General features: G+C 40.7%; 1 non-coding gene across 1 annotated transcript; it reads right to left on the reverse strand.

Annotated features, from left to right (window-relative positions):
- Positions 1-1,847: 1,847 nt before the first annotated feature.
- Positions 1,848-1,954, reverse strand: LOC112767912 (small nucleolar RNA R71). The gene has a single exon (XR_003185351.1). It is a non-coding gene; the product is annotated as a small nucleolar RNA R71 (small nucleolar RNA).
- Positions 1,955-5,869: the final 3,915 nt, after the last annotated feature.

Here is a 5,869-nt window from a genome sequence, read left to right on the forward strand (position 1 = left end):
CTCACGCGACCGCGCGAAGGAGAGCAAATCGCAGTGACGCGGCCGCATGGCTCACGTGGCCACGCGGATTGGAAAAGCTCAGGCGACGCGGTAGCGTGGACGACGCGGTAGCGTGGACGACGCGAACGCGTGGCAAGAAAAAGCGCGAATGACGCGTCCGCATGGATGATGCGATCGCGTGACATGTGCGATTTGCATAATCTGTAGACTTCGCTGGGGGCGATTTTGGACCTTATTTCGACCCAGTTTTCGGCCCGGAACAGCAGACTAGAGCCAGAGAATATGCAGAAACAAAAGGGAACATTCATTCTAGATAGTTTTCAGTTTATGATCTAGTTTTACTCCTTTAGGTTTCTTTCTCTAGGTTTAGGAATTTTAATTTTCAATTGGTCTTAGCATTGTAACATTGAGAAGAGTTAGTTCTTCATCAAGACTTCGTCATTCTAGTTCGTTCTCTTAACTTGGTTGTATTCTCCCATATTCTTTGCTTTGTTCAATTTTGTCATTTGAATACTTTCTTGATTATTTAGTACAAGGATTATTTCTTCCAATTTAATTTATTTTCCATTCCAATAATCATGTCTTCTTTTAATTCCCTTTCATGTGTTATGGATTTATTATTTACAATGAGTGAGTAGTTTCCTCACTTGATAGGGAGTTGATTGAAAGGAACTCTTGAGTTGGAAGGATTGAAAGAAAATTTGTAATTGGGTTAACTGTTGGATTGTTATCTAATCACTAACACCAATCCCTTTGAACTAAGTGGGTTGCAACTCGTGAACAGATCTAGCATTCCAACTGGTTTGACTTTCCTTTACCTAGTAAAGGATAACTAAACAGAACAACCATTAATTATAAATTAATCTTGAAATCATCTCATCAATGATAGAGATTCCAACTAATCAACTCCCAGTCAAGGCTTTTATTACATATTATTTGAATTTCCTCAATTTAATTTCCCACCTACTTAACTCAACTTCTTGGAACATCTGATTAATAAAATAGCACACTTTTCTGCAACTCGTTGGGAGACGACCTGGGACTTAGACTCCCAGTAATTTTTAATCTAAACTCTCTGTGACATATTTCTAAATTGATAGGCAGATTTTCGGTAAGTTAAAAACTATACTTGCAACGTAACTATTTTAATAGTTTTTAATTCACCAACTTCTGTGCCTCATCAATTTTTGGCGCCATTGCCGGGGAGTTACAATAGAGTGCTAAAGTTATTAATTAGAATTTATTTATTTGCATTTTATTTTATTTTGCTACTATGAGCTGCATGTTTCTTTCGTCAAATGACGCGTTCACTTCCTGATCCGGGCTTGCTAATATTCGATCCTGAAATTGAAAGGACTATTTCACGAATAAGGCGAGAACAGCGTCGGTTAGTCCGCTCTGAGGGCGGATCTGAAAGTGAACTTGAGGAAGAAACCAGCCCCCGTTCTACTGATTTGGTTGTTTTGCGTGCAGAAAACATGGCAGCTAGGAGAGTTACCATCCAGGAGGAAGGAGCCCCTGATTTTACAATGCAACCGTTTCAAGTGCATCATCCAGCGGTAGCTACAGATTTTGAAATAAAGACCGCACTGCTAAATTTGATGCCCAAGTTTCATGGCCTACCTTCTCAATAGCCTATCAAGCACTTGAGAGATTTCCAGGCAGCCTGTTCTACTGTCAAGCGTGATGGTACTGATGAAACTTCAATTTCGCTGAAAGCTTTCCCGTTTCCTCTTGAGGGAAAAGCAAGAGAGTGGTACTACACTCAACCTCTAGCAAATGTATCCAACTGGGATACACTCAGAAAGGAGTTTTTGGAGAAATTCTTTCCATCTGAAGTTACTGATAAACTAAGGAAGGATATTTCCACAATTGTTCAGGATGACAATGAGACTCTCTTTGAATACTAGGAGCGCTTCAATAATCTTCTGGAAGCATGCCCCCACCACAGGATTGACAAGATAGTATTACTTAGCTATATCACACAGGGCATGAGGCCCCAAGATAAGACCACATTGGAAAGTGCTAGCAATGGGTCTATGAAGAAGTACAAGACCACTGATGAGGCTTGGCAATTGATCAGTGATTTAGCTGAATCTACTAGGAACCACATGCAAAAGCAAGGCCGTTCAAAAGCCGTTGCAGAAGTATCCTCTAACAGAGAGACTGCTGCTCTACTCAGAGTATATGCAAGATGACCAACTTGCTGAAGCAGATGCAATTGAATCAACAACAAGCTCAGCAATCTCCTCCACCACAGCAAAACCAACAACTAGTCCCACAAAGAATTTGCAGAATCTGTGCTGATTATAGCCTTTACACTGATAAATGCCCGCAGCTCCAACAAGAAGACAACATGGTGGCATCCACTCATAACTTCTATGACCGCCCCAACCAAGGGTACAATCAAAGTGGAAATAATAACCATGGATGGCAGGACAATTCTAACCAGAATTGGAGGGACAACAATAACAGAGGAGGCCAAGATAATCAGGGAAATCAGAGGTGGAATAATAACAACAACAGGCAGCAGAATCAGCCTTACAGAGCACCTCACCTGAGGCAAAACCAAGGACCACAGAACAATCAACAGCAGACCTCTCAATTCACTCACTCTTCTTCATCTCCTAATGAAGAGTTACTACAATCTTTTGAGCGAAGACAGCAGACAATGGAAAATAACATCATGAATAGTATTAATACCAGTCTGAATGGTCTCACCTCTACTTTGCAAGCTTTTATGTCACAGATTGGATCAACACAAAATTCCAGTAACCAACCTTCAAGCTCCACTGGAATCTCCTCTCAACCATTACCCAATCCAAAGGGAGGCATTAATGCCATCACCCTAAGGTCTGGAACCACACTACAGGAGAGGAATCAGGAGGACCCAAGCCCACCAGAATACACCTCAGCTGAAGAGGTAGTAGAAATAGAAGATATTGAAGAGGAAGAGGACATACAGGACATAGCTGAAGAAGAAATAGCTCAACCACAGGAGGCAGCACCAAGGGGCGCAGACACCACAGAAAACACTACTCCTATTCCATTTCCACAACTTGCAAGGAAGCCCAGGAAGCAGCTGGAACCCGACCCCAAAATGGTAGAAATATTCAAAAAGGTTGAGGTAACTGTTCCTCTTTTTGATGTTATTGAACAGGTACCTAAATATGCAAAGTTTCTAAAAGACTTATGTATCCATAAAGACAAAATTAATGAATTAGAAACCATTCCTTTAGGTAGTTCTATATCTGCTTTAATGGGAGGATTACCTGAAAAATGTAGTGATCCAGGTCCTTGTATAGTTAGCTGTACTATTGGTAGTGTAGTAATTTATGATTGCATGTGTGATTTAGGAGCATGTGTCAGTATAATGCCTTTGTCTATATATGATATTTTGAGGCTCCCTCCCTTAAAAAGGTCGGCAGCTCGTTTTGTGTTAGCAGATAAAAGCATTATTACAGTGGCTGGAGTTGCTGAAGATGTTTTGGTGAACATAAAAGGGCTTACATTTACCACTGATTTTTATATCTTGGAGATGCCCCATAATGATTCAGATAAGCCATCATCAATCTTACTTGGAAGACCATTCCTGAAGACATCAAAATTCAAATTGGATGCTTTTTCAGGAACATACTCCTTTGAAATAGATGGCCGCATAGTAATCTTCAATCTGAATGGAGTCATTGACAACCCCCAGAAGATCGTTCTATCTTTCAGTGTGATGTCATAGATGAAAGTGTAGCTGAAGTTCACAAGGAAGAGTTAGAAGAGAGGCACACTGGACAAGGTCCAAGTGTGGGGACCCTCTTAACTGACAATGAGGGCACTTCGTCATTTTCACAAGCTCCAGATAATCCAGAGCCTACCCATGATCAAAAGTTAGAATTGAAACCCCTCCCTTTACATCTCAAATATGCTTATCTTGAAGATGAGCAGAGGTTTCCAGTTATCATTGCAAGGGAACTTACTTCTCAACAAGAAGAGCAGTTACTTGATGTGCTGAGGAAGCATAAGAAGGCAATTGGGTGGAGCTTGGCAGACATAGTAGGAATCAACCATCAAGTATGTGAGCACAGAATATTTTTAGAAGAGGGAGCAAGACCTGTCCGTCAACCCCAAAGAAGATTGAATCCCACCATCTTGGAAGTTGTCAAAAAGGAAGTGACCAGACTATTGGAAGCAGGTATCATATATCCCATTTCAGACAGTGAATGGGTAAGCCCAGTACAAGTGGTGCCCAAGAAGTCTGGAGTCACTACAGTGAAGAATGAGCATGGAGAGCTCATAGCAACTAGAGTTCAGAATGCTTGGAGAGTCTGCATTGATTATAGGCGTCTCAACCAAGCTACCTGTAAGGATCACTACCCACTTCCATTCATTGATCAAATGCTGGATCGCCTGTCAGGTAAATCACATTATTGCTTTTTAGATGGTTACACAGGTTATTTCCAGATTTATATAGCTCCTGAGGATCAGAAAAAGACTACTTTTACATGTCCTTTTGGGACTTATGCTTACAAGAGAATGCCCTTTGGCTTGTGCAATGCACCAGCTACTTTCCAAAGGTGCATGATGAGTCTTTTCTCTAATCTTATTGAGGACTGTATGGAAGTTTTTATGGACGATTTTAGCGTTTATGGTGATTCTTTTAGCCTTTGCTTAGATGGATTATCTAGAGTATTAGATAGATGTGTTAATACAAACCTTGTATTAAATTTCGAAAAATGTCACTTTATGGTAAAACAAGGGATTGTATTAGGACATGTGGTATCTAATAATGGCATTTCTGTAGACCCAGCAAAGGTGAATGTTATTTCTAGTCTACCTTACCCCTCTTCTGTGAGGGAAGTCCGTTCATTCCTTGGCCATGTAGGTTTTTACAGGAGATTTATTAAGGACTTTAGTAAGGTCGCACTTCCCTTATCCAGATTACTACAGAAGGATATTGAGTTCGAGTTCAGTGAGGATTGCAAACAAGCGTTTGATAAGCTGAAGACTGCTCTGACTCAAGCTCCAATTGTGAGAGGACCACACTGGAGCCAGCCGTTTGAAATCATGTGCGATGCTTCCAACCATGCAGTAGGAGCAGCGCTGGCTCAGCGTGAAGGTAAGGATCCTTTCGTCATTGCTTATGCGTCTAAGACTTTAGACACTGCCCAGTCCAACTATACTACTACTGAGAAAGAGCTTCTTGCTATTGTTTTTGCTCTGGATAAATTCTGAGCTTATTTACTTGGTACTAGAGTAGTAGTGTATTCGAACCATGCAGCTTTAAAGTATCTATTAGCTAAAAAGGAGTCCAAACCAAGACTTATACGTTAGATACTGCTGTTACAAGAATTTGATTTAGAAATAAAGGATAGGAGTGGTAATCAAAATTTAGTGGCAGACCACTTGAGTCGCCTTGAGCATATTAAGGATGATTCTACTCCTATAGATGATAATTTTCCTTTTGATAACCTGTAAGCAGTATCTGAGGTAGTCCCTTGGTATGCACCTGTTGCTAATTATTTAGTTAGCCGCACATTTCCTCCAAATTTTTCTAAGCATCAAAGAGACAAGCTAAAAAGCGAGTCTAAATATTATATATGGGATGACCCATATTTATGGAGATGTGGCGCTGATCAAGTAATTAGACGTTGTGTACCTCAATCAGAATTCCAGTCCATTCTAGAGGCCTGTCACTCATCTGAGAGTGGAGGACATTTTGGCCCTCAAAGAACAGCTAGAAAGATCTTAGACTGTGGATTCTGGTGGCCTACTCTTTTTAGAGACACTGCCGAGTTTTGTAAATCTTGTCTCCCATGCCAGAAATTTGGTAATATATCCAGGAGGGATGAGATGCCACAACAAATTATGCTTTTTT

The sequence above is a fragment of the Arachis hypogaea genome, chromosome 17 (assembly GCF_003086295.3).
Source record: "Arachis hypogaea cultivar Tifrunner chromosome 17, arahy.Tifrunner.gnm2.J5K5, whole genome shotgun sequence".
Taxonomy (NCBI): domain Eukaryota; kingdom Viridiplantae; phylum Streptophyta; class Magnoliopsida; order Fabales; family Fabaceae; genus Arachis; species Arachis hypogaea.